Consider the following 27,582-nt stretch of genomic DNA (forward strand, 5'->3'; position numbering starts at 1 on the left):
CTCTCGCTCGACGGACTCTGCAGGACTGACTTCATCCATTCTTATCTTGCGCTCCCCGAGATTCACACTTATAACACACACTCTTGACACGCACTCGGGTCACCCAAACTCTCCGCATGCATTTGTCGTCGAGGTAACTCCGATTTAATAACTACTGATTCTTTATTACTATAACTGGTGCAATTTATAAGTTTTTACAGTGTTTTGTTTCAAAACGGCGTTGTGACTTGACTGGTCTTAGGTTTGCGACTGTCCTGTCCCTTGGTTTGGGACCGGTATTTAACTTAGTTACGAAAAGGGGTGGGAGGTGAGCTAGGCGAGCAGCCTAAGGAATTTGGGAAAAAAGGGGGTGTTTGGAAAAGGCGATATCAGGAGGAGCCATCTTGGCGACTCTCGGAATTTGGGAAAAGGGGTGTTTGGGAAATCTGATATCAGAAGGAGCCATCTTGGCGACACTCGGAATTTGGGAAAAAGGGACTGCTCTGGAAATCAGGATATTGCTAAAAGGGATCTGTTGTCCGGATGGGTAATTATCTTGGCGACACTTGGAATGTGTCGCCCCTTACTGAATGGTCGAATTTCCAACCGGACCCAATCTCGTTGGGTCCGTACAAGGGAAACCCATTCGTCTAATGGAGGAAAAAGGGGGTGGTCGGTTGGCGACTATCGCGATACATTCGACGAAACCATTCAAACCTCACACCCCTGACGCATTCGATACTCTACTATAAACATCCGCTCTCGATCCCAATCGCTCTGGCCCAAACATACTTTGTCAATCGAACAGTCTTCGCACTCCCACAAAACGGAGGCTATACAGTGCGCTCGTATATTTGTATCGCTGCGCTATTTCTTGCGCCTCCGATGTTGCGCGATATTACTCGGGTATCGTGCTTCTTTGGACGGTCCAATTTGGAGCGGAGGCTACGTTACGCGTGCCCTCCATTAACTCGACGTATAATCGTCTCGTGTCGTGAGAGCAACCGATTCCTGCCGGTAAAACGATAATGTAATTGTGTATCGATTATATCCTATGTCCTATAAGCTAACTCCCCCAGCTCCAGTTCCAGTGTTTGCCTCGTTCGTGTTGCGCTTCTTCGTCGGCTCGTAGACTCGCTTCGAAGAAGAAAATCAGCGTTTTAATCGACCAGTTAACGGCGCGGTGAATATTAAACGACCGGCTGCTGCGCGATCCTCGCGAGCTCGCTGAACACGGGAATCGCGCCGATAGCACCGTACCGCCTTCAGCCTTAACGCGACAAAACATAATCGAGCCTCTGATATTAATTAACGCCGAAACTAATTACGCACGGCAGCGCGCTGAACGCGCGCCGGACGATTACCTGCGGCGCGTTTTCGGGCTGGGCAATATCCGAAAGAGGCAATACCACTCCACTCAGCCAAGAAGAATTTCCGGTAAAACCAACGTTTACGGAGTTATCGGGGTGGTTCCAGCTGCGTGGACCCACCCGTCTCTCCATTAATCAAATTACGCCGATATCGTTTCACGTATGTAGCTCCAACAAACTTTCTCGTCTCGGCTATTTTTCTTGCAACGAGACCGCGAACGGTTGGGGCCCCGTGTAATTCCATAGACTCTACCCCAACCTTCCGGATCAAATAGATTTGCTGGATTGCAGCGCGTCAAAATTGCTCGCAAGATTGATTCGGGGCTTGCGTGCTCCGGCACGTGGATGCGCTTTCAGAACAGATGGAGAGAGTCTTGCGATAAACAGTTGAACCTGGGCGATCGAAAGTCATCGACAAAGTTGCAGAGATCGCAACGGCTATAACGGGAGAACGTGATCTGGCCGCGGTGCACGCAGCATCTACGTCGCTCCTAATCAGATTGTTTCCTCCCTGCTTGAATGTACAATGCACTTTATCGAGAGAAACGCATTCTACGTTTCCGCGGAGCCAATCCTACCTGCGTGTAATATTTCATCGCGCAGCTCCAGCGCCAAGTCAACGCTCTTGGTTGACTAATCATTTATTCCTTGAGAGAGTATAAGAAGCAGGATGGAACGCGCAAGGTTTGCGCACACACTCGACTCAATGTGCCTCTGTGCAAGCGCCGAGCACCGGTGAAATGCTAATGAAAGTGTCAGCCAATCTCGTTTTCTCCTTTACTCTGCCCCGAGTTAATACGTGCTTACGTGGAAAGCAAACTGGTGCGGCGCGGCGGGAGGACTTTTCGCGCGATTACGTGCCTTCGCGGCGGAAAAATTCCGCACCAGATAATCGTAGGTACAACGTCAATTGAAACGAGGGATTGCACGCCGGCGACAAAGTCGTTGGTGAATTAAGATTTTTCTCCTACTTTTCCGCCGCATTCTACTCGCTACGAGTCCATTTCAACGAGAAGATACAGCTGAACGTTGGGAAACCGTGGCGCGGGTTACGTCGACCGATCAACTTATTTATTCGTGCTTTGACAGTATGTATGCATGCGCAGCTTTTGAAGGAAAAACAGACGCCTGCGGCAGAAGTACTCCGACGAAAATCTCGCTTTACCAACATCTAATTGTCCTGAGGAAAGAATGAGCCGTGGAGTAGATGCGACGCTGGCCGAGGACAGACAAACAATTAGGGTCAAGTGGGCATCAAGTTTAAACTTAAACGCGACCAACAAGGCTCCGGTACACTTCCGTTTCTTCCGAGTAGGTACAGCTGGATATAGTGCAAGATTTCAATACGCAATGTAGTGCAGATTTCAATGCGCAATAACTTGCATTAAGAATTCCCCACGGATACTCTTTCTGTCGGACAAAATTTTTCTCCCTTCGACACTAGCGTCTGCGACGGTACAACGTTAACTACTTGGGTACAGTTTAGAGCTGTAATTATACGAATACTTTCTTCGAATATTCATCAATCAGAAGCATTCGAATATTCGGAGCGATCGAATTTCGGATTGTATCTACCGAATAGGAATCTAAACATGCAAATTTGCCTCACACTTTATCGCGAAATTCTTTTCACATCGATCGAAATTTGATCGCTTCGAATACTCCTGATTATTCGAATATTCGAGGAAATTATTCGAATTCTCTGGTATTCGAATATTCGAATGCTTAGATTATTTGACTATTCGAGGAAATTATTCGAATTCTCTGGTATTCGAATATTCGAGTGCTTAGATTATTTGACAATTCGACACGTGTAAATTAGCGTGGGGAGCCAGAAGAATTTTCCTCGGTACACGAAATTTGTCCCGCTAAATTGTTCGACAAGTAATCATTCAAAAGTTGATGCATTCCTTTTCCCCATGGTGCTACGTAGCCAAGGCCTGCCGCTTTTTCTTACCACCACTGCTCTTTCGCGCAGTGCTTTTTCTCCCCCTGGATCATTAATTTTCCCCATTGCTTTTGTCTCGCTCCGGCGATCGCTCTTTCTCACGCCCTCCACCTCCTCTATTGGCAAATCATCCGTCTTCTCGCATCCACGTCTAATCGCACACTTCACAGGTGGCTCTTACACCCTGTTATCGAATACGCCCGGTCGTCGACATCCACTGGATCGGTCGCGTTTACCTTCAGTTACGTTAAAGCATCTCCTGGCTAAACGTTGCTATTAAATTTCTGCACCTTCACCGGACTGAATAGGAGGAGGCAAGGGTTACCCGAAAGACATTACGCTCCATTTAACGCGGCCCGTCTAAAAGGGACTCGCGTAAACGTAATACCAGACACGCAAAGGGATGTTCATAGAGGATAGCGGTTGGAAATGACCAGCTCGGATTGGGGCGTACGGCGAAATTTCACCCCCAAGGCAGCGCAAACAGTCCACTGGAAGGCCGAGACCCTTTAAAGCTCCAATTGGGATGACGCTTGAAATTGATCACACGCCGTCCCTCGCGGGCCAGTATAACGGATAACAGCCTTAGAGCAACAGAGAGAGAGAGAGGAGGGTGAGGCGAAAATGAACGCGAAATTTAATCTGCGCGCAAACGTGAGACCGCCTTAGAAACAGATATGAAGTGGGGCAACCGTATCTACATACATACCCACCTATACAGTACATCTTCAAAGGAGTGGGGTTGCCAGCGAGTTCTCGCGTAAACAGAATTTTCCCTTTCCAGTCTCGCAATGTCGCTGTGTCGACGAAGGGTAAACAGGAAACGCGTCGATCACGGTATTTATATCGATATATGTAGCGTGTCGCGTGCCCCGCGGTCGATTCATCGAGGAAGGAACGCAATGTTCTTAGTTCTGTGGCGTGTCCGTGCCTATTAGTTGGACACGGTGTGTGCGCGCAAAAGGAAGAGGGAGCGGAGAAGAGGAGGACCCCGAAGAGGTTGAAACGGGTGCGGCTGACAAACGGCGCGGCGCGGCGGATAGGTATATTCGGCGATGTCAGCGGCTCGGTAAACGACAACTCGGTATAGCCAGCCAGGACGAGATAGCTGTTCCAGTTGCGATGAGACGCCTCTCCTCGCCGCGCCTCGTCTCGCGACGCAACAAACAAACATGTCACAGTTCCGCGCAGAGACAATACATGCATGCACGTAGAAGCTCGATTTCTTCCGCGACACACCTACCGTGCAAACGCTCGCAAAGTTTTGTCATTAAGTACCACTTCGGCAGTTCGAACCGCTTGCGATTGTTTAATAGAGCCCGAGCTATAAATCCCCGGCGACGCGTCGCGCAGATCTGCGAAATAACGAGTTAATTAAACTCCGCTGCTACGTTATTGGGCGGGATTGGTGGTGGAATCGGTGATGTGCGCGGGTTCCAACGAAACTCCAAGTGAAAGAGGATCGGACCGCTTGCGAGAATTAGGAAACTTTCTGCGGCGCATTTTAAGGGAAGTCCGGAGCAGGCGATTTGTCGGTCCGATGGGAGTTACAAAAGAATTTCTGCGCCATAAATTTGGAGAACGAATGACCGTGGCGATATTCCGTCGAGGAGTCGGAAACAAGGAGGGGAGAGTGTTTGCTCGCCGAACGGTCTTTTCCCGGAGATGCCACGCGATATTTCGCCTCCGTTTCCCTGGAATTCAAGCCTGCTTTCCGGCCTGGGCGGAGGCCTGGAAATTGAGGCACTCGCCAAATCGATTTCGCCTAATTACAGATTACTCGTGGAAAAAAAAAGGGAAGAAATTAGCTCATTTGTTGCGGTCCGGTCCGGGCTATCTTCGCGAGTGAAGGTGAGTCGGGGCCACGCTCAATTGCCCCTTTTCAAAGGAGATTTCTTTTACACGAACGCGCGCGGCCAGCTCTCTCTTTCGATCTTGGCCCTCGGCATTGTTCACGCCGCACCGCGTCTCGTCGCTTCGCGTCGCGTCGTTCCTTTTCATAGAATTCCTTCCTTTCATTTGAAAGAAAGTTGCCAGATTGGGGGTCGCGATGGCGATTCGCGACACCAGTCACACACTCCAGTAACTTTAAAAGCCAAATAGCTACGTTATTCCAGCCATTTCTTTCGGCAATCCTCGCCGAAATAATTCCAAGGCAGCGCGTTTAATACTTTCTGTGCCACGCGCCTGCACCAAAATTCATCCTCGAGCAAAGTCCTTGAAACAGACGCGAGCAAGTAAAGTTCCCGCGTCTTCGGCGAACCTACCCCTGCGAAGTAGTTAGATCTGACTGGATATAGTGGTAGTCGCGGTGCTCGTTTCGATCCCAGACAAGTCGCTTAGCCGCGCGATAAATGCTAGTCGAGGAAGTACGCGCGTGGCCCACAAGATGAGTCGCAAAGCGCTCCTAAATATTCATAACGGAAAGTAAAGCGGTGCTGCTGTAACTGGTCGCGGAGCCTTTGATTCCCGCATAATCCTGCAAATCGTCGTAGGAGCTTTACGCGAGACCCCTTCGGCCGCCGCGATTGACCGTTTGCTCGGTTCTAGGCCCGCAACGGGACGCGCGGCAGATATGCACCTTCATTCCCGACACGTTCCCCCGAGAGTCCCCGCGGAAATGAAATTTCTCCAACAGCTCGGGCATCCTTAACAACTGGCAACCCGATATATTTTATTACGTTTGCTGGTAAAACGCTGCTGTGAATCTTTTCCTCGGCGCTGCCCAGAGACTGATGGATTTCCTCGTCGAATTAACGTCGCCACGATTATGATGCCCTTGCGGCACCAGCTGGACAATTGGACGTTCCCAGTGTCCTTTGGATCCGATACGCTCGGCTGGTTGGGATAGACTCGTTAACGAGTCACCGAGACTGTAAGTTGGAAGGTGTCGAACGGAGTGGAAGGAATCAGCTCGCGTTCTCCTGGTCGGGAAGGTAGTTGCGGCGGATTTGGTCATAGGCGAAAGTCCGTCCAACTCCTTTCCGTCTCGGAGGGCGCGGATTTCGCTACGAGGGGCCCGAACTTTTCGGACAATGTAACTTTAAACGCGCAACTGTCGTCCCATTCGCTCCCTCGTACCTTGCGCTCTGGTTTCCTGCTGCGGGGTAGCGTACCGGAGCACGGTGCTCGCGCCACAGCCATTCGCAGTTCGCAATTCGCAATTCTCCTTCCCAGAGTGATTCTTAAAGTTTGCTACGCGCGTGGCCACCGTAACGCGGTGATCTCAACAAGGTCTTGTAAATTCTAAAAGGCTGGCCCCGTTAAACTTTTAGCGCCGTAGCCTGCGAGCAAGCGACACGCGAACGTTGAACGTTGCTCACAATCAGATCGGCTGATACGATTAAAGAAGGAATCTCGCAGATAGAGAGAGAAACTATTTGTCTGTCGTAGAAGGATGTAGTTTGTCGTTGGAACGGGGAGATTAGATCCGGCCGTATCTAATTAATATTTTCCGTCGATCCGAGGCGCAGGGGGTGTTTGCGTACGCCTCGCGAGTGTTCCCACGAGATAATGTTCGTGACGTTGTCTGTTGGGCTCTTCCTAAATTAACTTCTCCAGCCCCGTTGACCTCCTTTCATCTTCTTAATGACACTTTTATCAGCAGCAGCGGCAGACAACCGCACTCGTCGGGACAGAAGTCGATTCTGCCTGTTTCAAATTATCCCTTCCCTCGTTAATCGAGCGAATCGCAAAAACGACGAACAGCGCACGTTCGATAGCTACCGCATTGATTTCCTTCTTGTAGGTACATACATTCATCTTGCAAATGGTCAGCAGCTGAACCCCTGTTCGTACGTCCTCGTAACAGAGTTGTACAACCTAAGTTATACTCTTGGTAACAAAATTTTTGCAACATTTTCTTCGGGGCACCCTCCAGAATAGTTCCAAATAATTAAAAAAAAATCCTTGTAAAGTTTGAGCTCGATCGGATAACGGGAGAGGGTGGGCGCTTAAACATTTAAATCATTATTTAACAGCTCGCGAAGTCGATTTTATATAATATCCTCCAAGTTATTGAGTGCATAAAAAAATATGTCAAACAAAAATTGTAGATCCAGACAAGGAGCATCGTTTATGTTCTATTACTTTTTCTCGTGCGACAAACGGTTTTCGAAGAAAGTCCGAAAAACTAAAAAAAAAATTTTTCCCTCAAATTTTGAAAGCTTAAATGCTTTTAGAAAACTTTTTATTTATTTCTCTTTGTTGGAATGTGTACAACGATGGACTGTTCCTGGAGTTGGAGTGTCAGGGACTTTGGGGACCCGGTGACTTGTGAGTTTTCCTTTCCTTCGCTACAGGAGACCCAAAAGAGGGGAAAACGGTCTTCTCGACCCCTGCGCTTCTTTAGTCCGAGAAAACCCTCCAAACGGTTAACTTGCATCGCGCTAAAGACTATTCTTTCTATTACTTTTAGTTTAAGTTTTACACAGTTCTTATTATTATTATACTGACGATCGACTGTGTAACTTTTATTTTCTTAAATAAATAAACATTATATTCTAACACTCTTTCCCGTTATCCGATCGAGCTCAAACTTTACACAGATTTCTTTTTAATTATTTGAAACTATTCTAGAGAGTGCCCCGAAGAAAATTCAAAAGTCGAAAATAAGAGCCACCCTATTATACACCTAAGTAGGTACATAGGTACTTCCGCAGGCTAATCGACGTTTACGCATCCGCGTCTTATTCATGCTTGCGTTTACCGATACGCAGGGCGACCGGTTTATCACGGAAGCCAAGGGTTCTCACATTTCCAAGGGAAAATGTGGAGCGCGTGAGCAGGAAGGGCGTAGTCAGTCGAGGATTCGACGATACCACCTATATTGTATTATACATGTATTCGGATGCAGTGGCCTGGTACAAAGGGAAACTGCACGGAATTAAGATTTAAATCCCATTACCGAAACAGGAGATGAAGAGAGGAACGCGAGGCACGCCCGTGCCCGCGCCAGCGTGCCCACAACTGTTCTGGAAATGTTTACGAACACTGCCTTTTACTTAATTCAGGGAAAATATACGCGGCACAGCGAAACCGTACAAACGCGCGCGGTCTCTTTTCTCCCTCGCAGCTATTGCGCGGGAAGTGCACTTCTTACCACCGAGGATAATTGTACCGTAGAGTGGAACGAGCGTAATTCGTTATGCATCATCGCGCGGCTAATTAATCTCGCGGTTGGGCTTGAAATTTACGTAGCGTTTTTGAGTGCACCGAAGCTGCTGTTGCGCGCAGTCGATTCGAAAGCCGTCGCGGTGCGGCGCGGCGCCGTGCGCATGGCAGGCTTCGCCTGGCCCTATAACGAGCTAACAGGGTTCGATTCCGAATCGGTACGGTCGCGATTGGTCGTTGCCCAGAAAGGTCGCGACAGACGTCGCGTTCGCTGTCTACCGTGCAAACTTTATCGGCCAACTTTGCCTATAAATAAGTCGGTTACCGCACCCCCGACCCCTTTGTTTTCGTTTCCCTTGCTCGTCCCGAGCACCGAAACCCCGACTCGCCCTATCTACATATGGAAGTTGGAGGGGAAGCACGAAAAGGTCGGCTATATCACCGAATTTGCATAGCAACGCAGCAAGCAGCTTTAGGAAATTTTCCAAATCTCCGAAAACTAGGTAGCAAGAGTCGACTCCGTAATTACCGCTCGTCTTCGGATTTCATGGGAGAAGAAATTTTCTGGTGGCCGTGCCGTCGAAGCGAGCAGAGCGTGGCCGCGTTGTTTTTCCTCGGCGAAATTAACCCAGCGGCGACTTTAATAAACCCCCGGATAAGACCATTTGCCGCGCACATTTCTGCAGGGACGAGAACTAGTCACCGCGCCGCGGGACCGTGAACCGAAGAGGAGACGATGTCGCGGTGAGCTGTTGCGTAAATGCGCCGCGCTGGCCAACTAACTGACCGTGTAACGCGAACGGCTCCAAACTATTGCTAAACGAAGCGGAAAGTTGTGCCGCTGCGACGGGCCAGCCGCCTCGCGGACCTGGCTGCTTCGTAACGTGTAATTGCAGACTTTCCGAGTGCTGTTAAGTAACGCGACAAATGGCGTTCATTTACGACGCGGAGCGTCCCTGTTCACTGCACGGCTGATTTACATAACATTTTAATCTCGAGTACCGCGTCTACTTGCACACCTCCCGCGTCCACCAGCCTAAAAGAATTCCCGATAAATACGATTCCTCCTCTCCCCGCCTCCTCGCAGTTTTATTGGACGCGGTCTTCCGATAGTGTAATGGATTTTTTCCCTGGTCCCAACCGACAGAGCTATTCCGACGACTATCCCCGAAGGTCGTAGAGAATCGATACAACAGGCTTCCGACTCCGTACAGCCAGATAACTAGGATTCTTCGAGCACCATCCCTGTACGTGCAGTGTGCATACCCCAGCCGAGAGCTGCTCGCTCTGCCATTCTTCTGGCATTCTCTTAACGAATATAAAACGTAGCAAACGGACAGCTACGATCGGCAAACTCGCGGAGCGCAATAGATGAACGCAAGCGATTGGCTTTCTTCTGCGCTGTGCGTGGCGGGAAATCGATAGCCTGGAGAATAGTCGCTTCCCCTAGACGATCCTCCTGTAACGGGCCCCGATGTCTTGTACTTTGCTGTCGAAACTTTCGCGCCTCCCGTTCATTCTTAGCCGCGGCCGTCCGCTTTCACTTTGGGTGGACTCGATGCGTATCTATACACAACTTACGATATTCCCCCGAACAGGTAACCATAAATGGAATTCCCCGTGTATGTAATCGCTTGGGACGCTCGTTAGCCTCCCCTCCGCGAGAGGTTGCGTTAAAATTTAAAGCCGTGAAATAAATGATACCGTCGCCGCCGTTTCTGCCGAGAAGAGGAAACCCGGTTTCCTTGGAGCCGGCATAAAGGAGGAAGCGCCGGCCCGCGCCCGGTGGGAAATGGCACGCGGACTTATTGCGGACCATGAACGTTTTATTACGATTTCCATCGGCGTTCATCGGGCGCCTTGAACGTGGCGCGAACCGCCGAACTGCACGACGAAACGGAACAATTTAAATTGTGCACGCCGTAGGAGACGCGCAAGGGCAGAATTTAATATCCGTGCCGTCGATATTCGGGCGCGGAGAATACCTGACTGGCCAATATATCAAATATTTCAACGGCCGGGTTGACCAAATAAAATAAATAAAATTCCTCCCCCACCCTGGCGCCCGAAAGTGTCGGAATTGTTATTACGTATCTTGCGCGCGTGCTCGCGTGCCACGTATCAATTAATCTGTGATATTTATTCGCGCGACGCTCGGGCCCGAGCAGCTTTTAAGTCGCCGCGCAAATGATCCGTAATTGGCGCTTAGCGAGCGCAATAATCGCGACACGTTGCCCAGAGATTGCGCAATTGCTAGAACAAGCCGTCGATTAAAGCGGCTAATGATCGATATAAACAGCGCTCTACGCCCACTCGGTTGCATCGGAGGAATGCGCGCTACACCATCCCCTTCCCATAGTTTCCATACAAATCGCCACGGCGCGCTGGCGTGGCGGGCTAACGAATCGTTTCGCCAACGATCCCCGTCGCCGGACTAATCTCTGGCGAGAAATATTTGCTGCAGCTTAAAGGAATCACGACGATCGCAAAGTATAATATGTGTAACTAGCTTCCTCCGGGCGAAACAATGCCCTCGTTGCTTGTAGATTATCTGGATGCTGGGGCACTGCAGCTGACATCTTTACAATTACAGCCAGGCCTTCGATGAATATATCGCGAGCAATTAAGGCTAAATACCGTAAACGGGGAAGGCGCTCGAGTGGTGAGCACGGTTTAGATGCAGGACGAATTCGCTAGCTGCTGTACGAATGCATTTTTCACGGGGGAGGTTCCTAGTAACATAACGGCGAAATCAGCTGAGGTGGAGAAAAGATGGTGAAACGGTTACAGCGAGAATGAAGTGGGTGGTTTCAGTGGTTCTTACCTGCAAGCAATAATACAGTAGGGTCTCGGTTTGGAGAACTGCAGCTCGGATCGTGGCCGTAGCTGCGCTCGTGAATTAGTCATCTATTATGCGAGTAGCTCGCGTATTCCGTGAAGGGCGGCGTTGCTAAAAGGGGAGGAAAAAATTGGGCAGGAAAGTCGGTCTGGTTCGCGAGTCGAGCCGGTCACGGGCAAAAAGCTTTATTCGCGCGACGGTCCTTTTTGCCCGCTAGCCGTGGACGTGTCTGGCGATATACATGCACATCCATTGTAACAATCGGCCCTCGCGTCGCGTCGATCGATCGAAACGCAAAATAAACGGAAGGAGGAGAAGAACGTTCTCTGTGGAGGGTTGACCGCTCTGGCTTTTCGATTTACTTCCTTTCTAAGCGGGACCACGGTGCCACAAAGGGGTGCCAGTTTGCCGTCGCGTTTGAAAATTATTTGCTCGATAGCACCGGCTCGATTCGAAGACGCCCCTTAAACGCCACCGCCGCCGCCGCCCCTCCGGCTGAAAGGGAAGCGAATTCTTCTGCTACAGCCGGAGGACAATCGAGCCGCGCTAAGAAATAAAATGTCGCCACCACCGAAACGTTTACGCTGGGCAAGAAACCGAACAGATCCAGCAGACTCTTTGCCATCGCGGTGGCCGCGCCGCGCCCCCGAGCCGCGAGTAGAAAGCGCTTTAATAGAATTGAAACGGAATCGAAATTCGCCGCGGCAATTTTCCCGGGGATCTTGCAGGCCGGATGAAATTACAACCGGGCCATTCGGCTGTTGCAGAACAGTTGCTCGGTTGCCACGAGTCTCGCCATTGAAATTTCTTGCTTTCGCCAACGAGACTACTCCGGCTTCTTTTAACGTAACTTCTCGAAGCGCGAAAGCCGGCTTCTCAGAGGGTTTAGCTAAACATTGGTTAAATCTGTAATTGGTCCGCGCCAGCGATCGATAAACGCTCCAGACAGAGTTGAGACTAGAGGTCCACGTCCGGCCATGTGCAGGGTTGGTTAGAAGCGCTCCAACAGTTTCCCTTGGGCGGGTCTAGAGGATTCTGTTTCTAGAGAAACGTCGCGCCACTTCGCGTCGTTCGGATGTATTTAGAGAGGGCGAACTCGGCGAGGGCTGTCGTGCATCAAACGAGACTCTCGTCGAACAAAGATAGCCTACAAGAAACGGGAGTAATCGGGACGCTACCTCACAATCAGCGGTAGGAGGGAAGAGAAGGAAGCGGAGTGAGAATATGACGGAAAACAGGAGCTGGAAAGCGACTGATCAAACAGCCCATCAAAGGGAGAACCGTGAAACGGCGCGGCGCGGCGACAGACCGTAACGAGGAAGAGGCTAGGGAGCGAAAGAAAAGCGAAAGGAGGTACGGGCGAATACGACAGCCACGACATCTGGCAAGCCGAAAGATAGACTTGAAAAATTAAAACGTAATTCCCGCCTAGAGAGCAATTCTAGAGTCTAGAGTCCAGATTGTCTGGTCTAGAAGATCGCGAGTAAGAGGCGAAATGCAATTTGTGTCGTGATCGCGATGAAAGTGCACATACCTAAGTACATCCCCCGATTAATTACCTTTGAATAAAGTTCGCTTCCGCTCCGGCATTCCACTAGAGTAGGCGGTTTGTCCGATTCGTTGTTAATTATCGAGCGCGGAATTTTATTGGAAGCTGCGTCGCCAGTGTTTTTAGTTGGGTGTTGGGTAGAATAGGTCGGTAGCAGAGGGCAGGGAGTTAAGAGGGTAAGCACCGGTTGGTAGTAGTTAAATGGAAAAGTATCAGTTTGTCTGGCTGATTAGAGCTCCGGAACGGTCGGCCAGTGTCTCCGCTAATGTAATAATCTTCGATCCGGAGGCGGAAATAAACCCTCTTCCGCCGCGCCGCGCCGGAGAAAACGGACCTGCTAATGCATTTTTCTCGGCATTGTCTCAGCCGTGGACGCGCGACGCTCGCTCTCGGAACGGGGCAAACTCGATTCGGGTGCCTGCGATTATATAATAAATTTCAGGGAAGTTGGAAAGCAACGGTGGAGAGACGGATAGCTGGGCTCGAACCGGAGGATTTCCGCCAACGATCTTGTTAAAAACTCGAGGGACAATGGAGAGGAACGAAAAGAGTAGGTATAATAGTTGGGCGGTTGGTTTGAAAACAGACCCGCTGCAAATTAATGGCCGTACGTGGATTCCTACTGAATTTATCGCTCCCCAGGGCAGCCGTTTTTGCAATAATTAAATTCCTCGCGACGCGCCTATTCTACGCGAGCCGCGCGAGCGTCCTCCACGGGGCAAACGTGAGGTGAAACCGTTGTCGCCCTCGAAGCCTCGTTCGTTCGTTCGATAAACCTTAATCTCGCCTACCTTTCGTGCCGGGTCCTCCGCGTCGTACTCGAGCCCACTCGAACGTTGTTCCTCGATCTATGATTTCTTCTGGCACGCTTCCGCTCCCTCAAGACTAGCCGATCAAAGAAAACGTTTCCGGTGAAGTGGCTCTCGTGATCGACCAATTATCGGGCCCTCCGTTTACCTACTGCCAACTTCCTCCTACCGAGCATAATCACGTTAATGAAGGTGAAAATCGATATCGAGCAAACGGGGTTCCCGCGACAATCCCCGACCTCTCCGATGCGGCCATCATCCCGATGGAAATTTCACTACCAGCACACACGTGCGCGTGAAATTCAGGCCGCGGAGAAAGTAAATCCGCTGAGGCTGTCGATTTTTGCGGATTACAATTTCCTTTCTATTGTGACAGGGAATTTCGGCCGTTCTGGCGACGTCTGTTTCTCGATAACACGTGCCAGCCACTTTATTTCTCACCCTCCGGGCCGTAATTTCGCGCGATTCGATTCCACCGAGCCCCGCAACCGGTCAGCCGCTGTCCAACCGTTTGTGCTTGCCCGTGGTCGGGTTTTGGCAAAGGGATGAAAATTTCGCCGGCCGAAAGAAGGCGGTGAAAGGTGAAAGTGACGGGATTACGGGGTGGGACGAGACGGTTGTCGACGTTTAACGGTGAAACGTGTCCGTTCGGTTATACGGTACGCAGATACGTGGGAAACGTTTCGAGTTCTGCGTGAAAAGGAATGTTACGGTGTCAAGTGGAGTTAGGGCGGACCCGTTGAGGGCGTGCCAACAGTCTCAACGCGAGTACCGTCACTTTCGACACTTAAAACAAAAGTGGTCGGCGCTTAATCAATGTCGCGCGGCTTCATAGCTGCAATTTAAACGGGAATTTAAGGGACATTAGTTGAAGCAGCAACTCCGCGACGCTTCGGTTGCTCTGTAATACCTAATAGATTCCAGACAGAAAGAATGGCGAAGGAAACGGGCTGGGCGAGAGAAAAAGGAGCGGACCGTTTAATTGGTTTGCAGTCTCTGTCACGAGTGCTCGAGAGATGGAAAGTTTCGTGTATCGGGTTTTCGCGACAATGAGAAATCTCAAGTGAAATCTCGAGTGGACGCGCCTCGCCGCGACGGCATGGAGCGACAAGCAGCGAAAGAGGGCTGCTTTCGCCCCTTTTCCAGCCACCGCGGTTATACGCGTGCTTTACCTTAAAAACTCGTTTCCCCCTTTGCGTCGATCTAAATAACTTTTAAAATACACTAGCCGCCACGTAACGTTCCGTGCCCCTCTTTGAGCCGGCGCTACGTCACCCTGTTCTCGCGCTTTCCCCGCTTTTCCAGCAGAAAACGACTCTGCGCTCTCCGCTCGTCCTCTCAAAAATGTACACTGATTTTGTCGCAGGATTTCTTTTACAAAGACGACGGTGCAAGGCGCCACGCACTCTTTACTTGTTCGTATGTTCCTTGCAACTCCCCATTAAGTAGTTGTTATTCTAGAGGAGGTGGTGCAAATATGGGTTAGTTGAAGTATTAGGTCATAGTGGGTGCTTCGCTCCATCGGCAAATGCGTAGAAGTACGACTGAGAAAGAAATGGAGCTATGGGAAACAGATAATGACTTACATTTGTTTGGTTAACACGTTGTGTTGCAAAAGGTCTTAAAAGAACGGACGAACGAATCTGAAAGATTTTACAGGTATGTTTGTTTTATTTTATTAACAATAATCTAGTGAACTAAGAGTTAATTTGCTATGAAGACTATATTGTTGATATTGCAAGCTTGTTTCCGCGTCATTTTTTATAATGAATAGCATCGCGTAGAAATGACTCTCACAGTTCTAAGCGTCTCTGAGCAAGTGGTCTAAATACGGGCTACAAAGCTGAAGACGAGTTCAGCGACGTTGAAACTCGTCAGAGGCGGCACCCAGATGACGAGGGTGCGAGTTGCATGTCTTGAAGGGAAGACTTTTTTCTAAAGACACAGAGGGAGAACTTTTGGTGAAGTGTTTTCAGCGTTACATGTGGGTACACCATGCCTGTGCAGGTGTTGAAGATGACATACGCGTCTCTGATTACTGTAAATACACCATCGCCATCTAAGTTTATTTTTATTAGCATTTTGGACGTGTTTTAAAAAGATTCAGTCTGAAAATATGCAGTTTTCACTGTTCTTTAGATTATTTTAATAGTAGCCCATATTTAGATGATTCGTACTGTTATTTTAAACATAGAATTTGAAAGAAACAATGCTTTTTTCACCTCCATCGGATCATAAAAATCTTCAACAGGTGTGTCAAAAATCCTGAACTAAAAGTGGTAGCCCATATTTACACCACTTCCTCTACTATGACCCTTGTGTCTTAGTCAGTAGTCTTTGACTACTGTAAATACACCATCGCCATCTAAGTTTATTTTTATTAGCATTTTGGACGTGTTTTAAAAAGATTCAGTCCGAAAATATGCAGTTTTTACTGTTCTTTAGATTATTTTAATAGTAGCCCATATTTAGATGATTCGTACTGTTATTTTAAACATAGAATTTGAAACAAACGATGCTTGTTTCACCTTCATCGGATCATAAAAATCTTCAACAGGTGTTGCAAAAATCCTGAACTAAAAGTGGTAGCCCATATTTACACCACTTCCTCTACTATGACCCTTGTGTCCAATGCACACATATACGTACTCGGAAATCAGCTAATCGGTCGTGAACGTAATCACCAAGCGAGGAAGTACAGCCAGCATTGTACAATGACCAGCCGTCCCATGGCGGAAGGATTAATTCAGTTAGGATCCCCTCTTAGGAAATACATAAATCAGCTACTGTAGCCAGCTGCTGAGCGTTCTGCCTGTAGCTGCAGAGAACACTCGCAATCGATTAGGTTATCGGTGTATCGACAGTAGCCCCAGCCACTGCGAGAGAATCGACGAGGGCGAGTACAAAGCAGTCCACGTTCGCTCGACCGCGTCGCCCTATCGCTTGCAAGCGGAAGGACAAATTTTCAAATTGCCTCATTACCAAAGCAACCTACGTCTAGTAGTCGTGTCCCGCTGCGTCGAATGCGCTGGGTATCCTTGGAACGTTTAAAAACGCTGCAACCCAGTGTATCCTTGCCCGCGAGAAAAATTTTTCAATGAAACGAGATCCCCGTTCGTTTCCTAGCATCTCGCTACTTACGATTCTATTACCACTCTATTGCTGCCAACTTGCGCGCATCTCAAGCCGTTACTTCCAAGTATGGAGCCCGAGCCTCCCTGCTTCCCTGCAAGCGGTTGAATCGAAGCCACCGGACACGAAGACGAATCCAGAGATTATGTATTCCTCGAGAGAGTGGGAAATTTATTGTACGCAACACGCGCCATTATTCCGCCTTTGAGGAGTGTTGCGCTCGAGTGCAGTGGCTATGTGTGTACTGCGCGGGGAAAGTTCACCGGGGGCTCGTTAATTATCGCACTTTCCATAGCTACTCCCTTCGTATCCGTGTAATTACGCATTCCTATAGACGTCGCTAAGCGCACCAGCGCGTTGCGTTCTGTTTAAACCAGCTAACTGGTATCGAAGTTGACGTACCTGCGACCTTTTTCCACGCCCGGGCCCTTTCAATCATCGCGTTCCCATTATTCCCCATTTTCAACGAGCTCTCCAAATCGATCTGCCAAACCTGCACACTGTCGTTTGTTCGATTACGAGACCAGTTTAACGACGGGTCCGTTACATTCCCCGCGCGATTACAAGAAAGACTACAACCGACAGACAATGTCCGTCTGCCTACTCGGCTTTCAAGAAATCTAAATACAAAGGTATCCTCCGATATGAAATTCCGATGAAACGTCGCAAATTTATGACGTGCCTTGCAATAATAAAACATTTAAATGGAAAGCGCACCGACGAATTCAGAATAAATTGCTGGAGGAGTCGTTCCCCGATTACGACGGTTTCCTCTTTGACGGAGCGAGCTTTCCCATCTCGCCGGGAAACCGTGCGAGAAACAGCCAATTAAAAATAAAACTCGCGGCTCGCGGATGTAATCTTCTCATTTGCCACCGTGGCGCCTCGCGAGAAGCGAACTATTCAAAATTTCAAATTGCCCACTCTTTTCGTGCGGGTGTGTGGCCTCCTCCACCGAGAAGTAAGGGCCTTAAGCGACCGCGACCGAGCTGATAAGCGTTGAGGAAGCGTTTCGCGGGTGGCGAAATATCGCGCGCGCGATTCGAGACGAGCCGAGCCGCGGAGAAATTTTAATTATCCGCGGCAACACGCCGACCCATTCTTCGCGCCGACGCGACGCGCGATGCGTGACTCCGGGACAAGAAATAATTTGAAAATTGCATTCGGTCGTTAGGCGCTTTCACAGGGGAGAATACGCGGCACCACTCTCGTTTAGTTAATAACAACTGCGCTGCTCAACGCTTGTCTCTCGTCGCTCACTTTCGACATTGTAACACGCGTGCGCGACCACGGTTATTTATACGAACATTGACTTCTGTCGTGACAGCAATTACACTAGCGTGTACAGCGTACAGGTGGATAGCGTGCTGTTACGCACGAACCATTATTAACCGCGCTCCGTAAAGCGTGCAGCAGTGGCGATCTCGGCGCGGCGCGGTGATTCGAATTATTCCCCGAGATGGAACGTTCGTTGGATCGCTTCGTCTAAAGCCGCGTATTCACCTGCGCGTTCGCCCCGAATGTGCATTCGGCGCGCACCGATTTTTTGCCCGTTCGGAGCTCGGCGCGCGTTCGGGGTTGAGTGAAATTTGCGGCGCCCATTTCATGGTATTTGTTGGAACGTGTACAACGATGGACTGTTCCTGGAGTTGGAGTGTCAGGGACTTTGGGGACCCGGTGACTTGTGGGTTTACCTTTCTTTCGCTACAGGAGACCCAAAAGAGGGGAAAACGGTCTTCTCGACCCCCGCGCTTCTCAGTCCGAGAAAACCCTCCGAACGGTTAACTTGTATCGCGCTAAAGACTATTCTTTCTATTACTTTTAGTTGAAGTTTTACACAGTTCTTATTATTATTATACTGACGATCGACTGTGTAACTTTTATTTTCTTAAATAAATGTTGGAAATTACTCCGCAGAGGTTGAAAATAAATGTCACACTATAAACACAACTATGGTTTATTGTATAGATAGACAATACACAGTGTGTCCACGTATTAATGTTAGTTGGTTATATATAAAAGTATACAAGAAAAAAGAAACTTTAAGGGACGGAACGCGATCTGCACGGTTTGGTCACAATTTTCAGACTGGCTACGGTCGTCACCTTATGCCCCGGTCAAGACCCTTCGCCCCTCTTCTCCAGAAAAAGAGAAACGCAGCCCCTTAGTCCTAACACTGAGACTCGTTGAACTCCAACAATAAATAAACATTATATTCCAACAGTATTGCTCGGACCCGAATGCGCGCTTTGATGGACCGCCAACAAGCGGATCGGCCCGAATGCGCGCCGAACACCGGACGAGCGAAAAATCGGTGCGCGCCGAATGCACATTCGGGGCGAATGCGCAGGTGAATACGCGGCTTAACTCTTCTCTTCGACGGAAAGACGATCATCCGCGAGCTGAACTTTTTATTTTACTAGCACGAGCCTCGCGGTACAGGTTGAACGGTGTTACAGGAGGCAACTCTGGTCGCCCAGCCTTTCTGATACTTCTCCACGCATGTGCACCGATGCACCGGCACGCCTGAACAGTCATATCGACACGTTCGCGTAGCTAATAAACGGATAGATGGATGGATAGGTGAATAGATAGATACCTACGGTTCAGATAGATCCGTAAATAGATGGACGTGGACAGACGGGTGCGTGGATAGATTGGAAACGCATTGGGGAAAGATACAGATCGATGGAAAAGGGCAGAGCTCGCGATTAAGAGGAATTGTCGCTACGACGCCCGCGTCGGTGGATTAGAAAGTGAAACGAAGCGAAGAGAAGAGAATCCTTCCTCGCAAGAGGATTTTCGAAGTTCGTCGCGTATTTCCTCCGATTGTTTCTGCATTTCTAAATCCAACGATTATCGAGCTTCTCGGGGGGGGGGGGGGGGAAATATCAGCTGTGCATGTCGATTTCGTCTCTCGCGAAAGATTTATCAGGATGTTGGAAGAATACGTAATTGAATGAGAACCTGCCCGCAGCCGGCTGCGTAACGCGAATGCGATAAGGAAGATTTTCCTTATCCAGTTATTTAGTTTCGCTGCATTCTCGAGAACAGGTGCATTCGTGATTTCGCTTCGCCTTGCCTCGCCACCGCTTTCCCATGGATAGGCATACCTGCGCACGTAACGCTGGATGGGGAGAGAAACGTAGAAACGACAGGGAAATGGACGGGACGGTTGTAGCGGGAAAAAATTGCGCGGTCGTGGACTCTGCGAAGGATAGGAATTCCCGATGCCCGGCGTAACAATGCCGATCGAAATATTCGTGCTCGATGGAAATGCACTTGGTGGTACACGCGAGGTATCCACTTGACGGTATGCCGCGATATGCGCTTCATATTCGATGTACGGTTCAAGAGAGCCCGTTATTTGCGTGGAGAATTGCAGCCGGATTTTCACGCTGAAATAACCGGTCGGAAAATAAAAGCACGCAACCGCGCGGAGGAAAGAATATTTTCAGCAATGTGGCCCAGGGAGGATCGCGGTCGGAGTCTGACTGGGCTCCTTCGTCCGCGGTTCATTTTCGATTTCATTCCTCCTCTCATCTGCCGATAATTACATTTCAGAGTTGGCTATGCGCTGTCAGATATCGGGCGCGCTGGAACGCGATCGAATCTTCCCTCTCGCTCCCTTTTTCCAGTGACGAACGAACGTCACCCGCCCAACGATAATTCACTACATATACCTACCTGTGTAATTAAATGCACCGATGGAATCCGCCGCGAGCACAGCCGTGAGATATTCTTCAATGCGCCACGTTCGTTCGACGGCGTCGGTGTCTATCCACGATGTACAGTTTGCCACGGTGAAGGGTAGGTCGTCCGTGGAACGATATTATTTCGCAGATTAAAGGAGACGGGATAATGTATTCGACGTATAGATCAGAGTATTATCGTACTCCGGAGACTAAGTCACGAGAGACACTTCCTCGGAATTTCTCGAGTTAAAGCTTATTTAATGATATTGGGGTTACATAACCGGGGGCACAGTTTCGAGATCGAAACTCGTTAAAGCCGTAGGCGAGCTTCCGAGAGCGGTTTACCTGCCTGCCTGTCTGCCCCCGATCGAATCGTATCGGCTCGACAAGAAAGGAATTGCGTTTTTAAATGGAGGGATTACAAAAGGTTCGGAAGAAATTATTCGACGGAACAAGACTCTTATTTTCTCCCGGGTTCCCGGCGCGGCGGCAACGTACAATATCGTTTGAGAGGAGCCGGACACATCGAACTTTTTAATAATCAGACTGCCAGCGCTAAAAGAACGGCACCTGTGTGGAACTTTTTGTTTTGAACTCGCGACCCCGACAATTTCCTCGATTTACCTTCGGACAGATTACATCCCCTGGCTTCGAGATTAACCACGCGTGCCTTTACGTATGTGGCATATCCTTTGCGCGTCGAATCGATTTAAAAGCGAATTTGACCAACGCGGCCTTTGTGAGTTCCGGCCACTTAATGTCGAGTATGTTTTATTAGAATGTATCGAATGGGGTCCGACGAGGCGTTTACGTCGCGTTATTTCGGAATTTTTTTACAAAGAACCCAGCAATTTTATTATTATTCCGTTTACTGCTACATGCTTATTGATATTTAAACTATCTTTGCAAATTTTGTCAATAATGAAAAATGAAAATCAAAGGCAGCTGACTGCTTTAAAGTAATCGTGAATAAAAAAACATAGGGTCACTGCGGCCATGATTAGGCTCGTTCTGGTGACCTGAAACGGAAAGTATAAAGAGATTCTTTATTTGCATGCCTTCGGCTATAGTCGATACCAGAGTGATATAAAAATATTGAAAATTCAGCAAATGGGGGCAGTTTGAAAATTAAGTCTCGATTTTCGCACATTTTGTCAACTTTAAAGGTCTGTGAAAGTTTAAAAACAAAATATTTTATCATAATTCTGGTAGGGACGATAGCCACGCGTGTGCTGATAATACATGTAAAACTTGGACTGAGTTGGTCCAGTGGATCTTGAAATATCACGGCCCCCGATTCGAAAAACATGGTTTCGAGAAATTCGAAGTAGGTGTGTCTGCAGATTAATTCCGCCGAACCCTGAGTAACGGTCTCTTTGTAACCAAATGGTCGATTTTTGTGTTCTAAAAGGCACAAAAATGCACAACCCTCCCAGAAAGAACAGTCCGCCGAAAATTTGCCGAAATACACTTGCAGGAACAAAACTGTTATGCGTCGCACGTTCCGCTCAGTGAGCACCGCGTATACCTACCTGTTCTGCAGCCTGTATCTCTGCAAATATTACGAATTGGAAAAAATCCTTTTGCACACGTATTACCCATATAATATACCAGTAGCAAATGCAAAAAAAAATCGATTTTTTTACCCATCAGAACAAAATACCCCCTTAACCCTCTTAATTCGGTCCGCGTTCCACGGAATTAACGTCAACCATGTGGAAATTGTATTTCGTCGCTGAATTTGCCCGTTTCCGCGAGGACCCAGCACACACACACACACACACACACAGCTACCGTTTCACTCTTATTCGTTGTCGAGGAAACTTCCTGTCCTCCCCCATTACCTATAAGAACAAGTTGCAGCGTCGAAACTGACAGGAACCGTTTCGAGTTATCAAGCAGAGGCAAACGCGTCGAGACGAAACGAGATGAGATTAGAAATGCCACGTTACATGCACAGGCTGCAGTGGCCAGCATTAAAATAAATTCGGTGATGCTACGTAGCCAAATGCATTTCCCAAGCTTTTGACGCAGTGCAAAAACTAACTAATACCCAGCTAATCGTTAAAATGTATTCAGCATGAAAGACATCGCGGTTCGGTGTAACCGCGATTTTGGACAGCGGCGGGACTTATTAACTATTAGAACGCGATCCGGCTGAACAGAATTGCGGCGGATGGGATTCGTTTGCGCGTGATTAGGAGCTGCTGAATAATCGAGATGGTAATTTGTGTCGGTAGGCGTTAGTTGGCAGCCATCAGGGAATTCGATTCGATTCGATTCGATTGATGGCGAGATCTGTGACCCGTCCTGCAGCTCCACAACTCGCCCTTTGATCTCGCGTCGGAGCGTGCCGATTGAGCACGGCGGAACGTCCAAAGCTGATCGCTTGACAACAGGCTCATAAAACCTACTCGATGGACTTCGATGGGCGCACGCGAGCGCCAAGAAACTGCATCGGCGAGCCATAGGTACTGGTAATCCAATCCTCCTCGATGTAATTGCATCTGTTGCGCGCACGTCCGACCGTTGCTCATTGAAAAAGAAGCTAATTACGAAGGGGTGGGAGAAGTCGTGCCCGGCCGCTTTCCAACGGCGAATCTTTCGCTGTAATTGGAAAACGCGATCGCGCTTTTAAACGGCAAAGACTGCCCCCGAGAAATATTTCGCTGCGGAAACGCGGCGGCGGGTCGCGCTGAGAATCGCAGCCTCGATCCTCGGCAATTCGATAACAGAAAAGATCTCGGGATCTTGTAACTGTATTAAAAGCCCCGTGAACCGAGTAGATTCAATTGGCTCCGGAAGACCGCGAGCACAGGGAATGCGCGGCGAAGTTTAATCGGCGACGCGGCGCGGCGGGGCGAGCATCCGAATAACTTTCGAGTGACTGCGGAAAACAGAAGTTCAAGGGTTAAAGTTTGCTGTGCATTCACGGGCGCGGCCGGTAGCATCCTCGACGCGTAACCGTTTCCACGGCCGCGACAACAGCCAACTCTCCAACTACCAAGATACCGAGCAAAGGATGAATTTGTTCCGCCAGACTTCGGACTAGCGAGCACTCGTCGACGCCAGTCGATTCCATGTATCAAACTGGCGCCTGCTAATTGTACGAGAGCCGCTCGCGAGAGCCAACACTGGCGCAAGGAAATTCGCGAAATCGTCGAGCGGATAAACAAATCCACCGATGCACTTCTCTCCTTCACCCTGGCGGCCCAATGGAATTTCCATCGGAGCCTGGTACCTACGTATTCCCCCAGCGGGGCTTGACTCGATTGCAACGGCAAATGGAAACGAGAAGCAGGGGGGCTGGTAATCTTTTATGGCATTTTGCGCGCAATAACTTGATCCGAACGGCGGAGCCAAATTTCCTTTCGCGTCACAGATACCTACAGTAGATTGTGGATATTTAGCTAACGGTGAGAATGGCGAGCACGATTATACGCGCAGCCACGATCGGCGGCTGCCCTACTAATTACATTAGGATTGTGATAGTTGAATGCGCTTCACAGGTAATAAGGGGGTTGCTACACTATTGTAGAACCGAAATTTCACGTTCATTATCCCAATCCACTGTTGCTTTGATAGGTACGTGCTCGTGTGGAGTGGCTTAACGCAACGTGCCGCACGAAACTGGCAGGAGCATTAATTAATACAAAACGACCACCGGGATAATCTTTGTCGGGGAACAAAGTGTTCGCGAAAAAAGCTGCTACTTACTCGGCTAGCTAATTAACCGCGTATCTACTTGATGAAATATAATTGCGAGGCTGCCGAACGGAATGCGAACGAATAAGATTTATTTCTCTCCTTATATAGAGATAGAGGAGAGTACGGACAATTTATAACGAACGGGTAATAATTGAACTCCTCGGGGCGTTCAGCTCGCGTCGAAGGTTATCTTATCCGCCTCGAGTCCGCGATATCATCGATCTCGACGTCCGCGTGGCGTACAACAGTATACAACCGCGCCGACGAAGACGGCGCGGCGGGGCAGGGCAGGGCGGGCCTGTAGCCACCGCTTCAGATTCGATCTTCCAAGGTGGCATGGTCCAGCACGGCTGGCTGTCGATAAACCTTGAAATAGAAAGAAACCAGATCCCTCCTGCTGCGCAAGCGAAATAGAAACGTCCGTCAACGTCTCGATGCGTTTAGATTACATTTGAATTTATCATCCTCGCCCCTACAACCCCGCCCCATGGCCACTACTCCACGACTGTATTCTATAAATCTATAGTTTCGCTGCTTTCGGCCCCGGAGAAGGGCAAAAACATTGAAAAGAGTCAACCGGGTATTGCCCGGCTCAATAATGGATAGGCAAATTGATGGCGGAAGCAAGCGCGATTCCTACCTCCGAGGCATTGCAGATTTTATGATGGAAAAAGCACGACATAGAGACGGGTCGCGCGCCGACAAAAGCGGCACCGGGGAAAACTACATAGCGTGTATGTATCTACTACCGGCTAGCGAATAAACGAGCGTTATCGTGCACTCGAATGGCTGGATTACACGGATAATCTGCCATTGTCGCGATCACGGCGAGGGTGTTCAACCGAGTCTCGGAATTTCCGACGACTTTTCCATCAATGGAATCCCGCATCCTTAACCGAGACCCGCGCCACGCCGCGCCGCGTCTCGCGTTTTAGACTGCGGCTGTGTTTCGCGTAATTCACAGATTTTCGCCGCCTTAATCCCGGCACCGCTTCCTCGGATCGGTCGATAGCGTTACACCTCCGGTTCTATGGTAATCGACCGACGGGAAAGTAGCCGTAATTCGATGGATTCCCAGGCAGCGACCAGTCAGAGATCCCCAATTAATCGGTAATCGAATTGACATGTTAATCGGGGCAGGCAAGTGTCGATCTCAGGGCTGGAGACAACGCGACCTCTCGACCCTCGCGCTTAATTCTCGTAACAATAACGTGATTTAGTTGACGCGAATCGGCCAGGCAGAGGAAATCGGTTTAAACGTACCATTGTGCAGTGCATTCTGCGCGAATGCCCGCAGCTTAACGGAAATAGCTGGGATTCCATATGCAGTCCACCCAGCAGCTCCCTTCTTCCGCGCTGCGTGTTTTTCCATCCGTGAATGCCCGGCCGAGGAAAGGGCAAAATCTTGCATGCACCAGGCACCTGCCAGCCGTATAATACTATAATCTGCTCCATAGACCCTTGCGCGAGCTAGGAACAAGCCATGGGGTGCCGTGGTACCGCGGTATCGCAGCGCCGCGAAAGAATCATTTCGCTCACATCCGAGCCGTTACGCCCGCTCGGATCTCCGATCGATCTTCCCTCGAGCAGCACTCTGTCGCGATCCTCCCCTGTTCGCCCCACACACTACGCGCGCATAGAGACGTTTCAAACGCTATTTTCCAGCGATCTTACCGGGTCACCGAAAGCGTAGAACTTGTACTTTGCTAGTTGCCGACGCAAATGGTTGCAACGAACTTATTCTGGAATATAAAAATTGAAAAATTCTCGCGCTACTGGAATGGATGTCTCGCTGGACGCGTTTCGCGGGGAAAACGAAAAACGCGCGTTCCGTTGTCGGCGCGGCGGGGCATATCTCTGCATATTCCAACCTCGTTTCTCTGTTCGCAGCCGAGTTTCGCTGACGGTACTGTAAATTAAAAACTGACCTCGCGGCGTTACCGCCGTTACGTCCGCTTACTTTGCCTCACAATTCGTTAGGAAACGAATAAGCAACTCTCGAACTTGCGCGCCTGCGGGAGTAGCTCGCTTCCAAAGAATTAGAGACCATGGTATGGTACGTGTAGTAAAAAGACACGTGTATCAACGTATTTGTGTATTTTGATCAGAATTGGGCATTAACTACGGGAGAATGGGCAATGGCGGTCACTTAAGCAATAAGTGTAATAAAACCGAGTGATGTTTTTCAATTTTAAGGATTATCGTTGCGTCTAAAAAGAAGCTCGCTTATTACCAGTAATGCCTTAATTTTTTGTATCGAAATAGGTAATCGATTAAATAAATCTTGTTAATTTTATAATTGTGTTATTAGTTGCAATCTGAAAATTTGTAAAACCATACTTTCCGCATATTATTCTACTAAATATATTTAAATACATTAATTCTTTTATGAATTTCGCTATCCCCCAGAGTTCTGGGATATCTATAGATATTAAAAATCAGACGAATCAAAATACGGATACGTTAATATACGTGTATTTATAAATACACGAGTATCTAAATTCACGTGTATTTAAATGCACGTGAAATAGTGCACGGGTACCCGTGTACTAAAAGATACACGGATTGAGGTACAGATACGTTTAATACACGTGAAATAGGGATCTCTACAAAGAATCCTGTATTTTCGGTAGGCAGAGGCAGTTGCGTTCGCCTCGAAGAATCGTTTGAGAAATCGACCCACTTTAAATTCATCCTACGATTCACAGAGAGGGAGAGGCAAGGCCGTCTTCCACATCAGCGTATCGCAAGTAAAGCAAGACGCCTTATAGCTTTGAAAAATTGTATTTTGAGTAAGAGGCTGCTCCGGCGAGGGAAGCTGCGCGAGTAGAAATATACGTAGGTAGACGTGATCGCGAAGGGAAGACAATCCTCTGCTATAGGTACACAGGAATAAATACAGTATTCCTTGCGTTGCGCGTGCCAAGCGCGGACGCGGAGCCTCTAGCCAGCGCGGCTGCTTTTCCGGACGAAGATCGATCGTGTAATTTAAATATTTTAGATTTCGAAATTTAATTCAAGCCTTCCTCTTTACATCCCGCGTGTTCCGGCCAATGTTTTCGAGGGTTCCGAATGAAATTTCGAAAGCAGCGCGCATTAGGATCTGAAAGACTCGGACCGTCGAGTAAGATGGACAGCAAAGCGGGTCGTTGAGAAGATGGAACTCTCGTTACTATGCACGCGGTATACGAGCAGCTCGCCTGGGTGGGGAAGACATAAAACACGAGATGCAATCACGAATCGAGCCACGTAAGAATTCAGGACGTAAATATGTCTTCCCGAAGATCAATTGCACCACTTGCCGTATTTTTAGAAAACTGCAGGCAAAGCTATTTGTACGCGTTGAAGACACTCCGTGTAACAGCCGAAGTTTCCGTAGCGCGCTCAAACTTACGATTTATTAGAAAGTCGCATTGAAACGTCCGCGCGTTAATCGAGGAG

General features: G+C 48.9%; 1 protein-coding gene across 4 annotated transcripts in view; it reads left to right on the top strand.

Moving 5' to 3' along the window:
• Gaba-b-r2 (gamma-aminobutyric acid type B receptor subunit 2) overlaps positions 1-27,582 on the top strand; it is a 93,768-nt gene that overhangs the window by 46,393 nt on the left and 19,793 nt on the right. Inside the window, exon 1 of one of the 4 annotated variants that reach the window (XM_076825393.1) lies at positions 4,296-4,366. The exons of the other annotated variants lie outside the window; for them this stretch is intronic. The gene's annotated coding sequence lies outside the window, so the exon portion shown is untranslated. Of the gene's footprint in view, positions 1-4,295; positions 4,367-27,582 lie in introns of those variants that run through there. 4 annotated transcript variants of the gene reach the window in all.

The sequence above is a fragment of the Andrena cerasifolii genome, chromosome 13, assembly GCF_050908995.1.
Source record: "Andrena cerasifolii isolate SP2316 chromosome 13, iyAndCera1_principal, whole genome shotgun sequence".
NCBI lineage: Eukaryota > Metazoa > Arthropoda > Insecta > Hymenoptera > Andrenidae > Andrena > Andrena cerasifolii.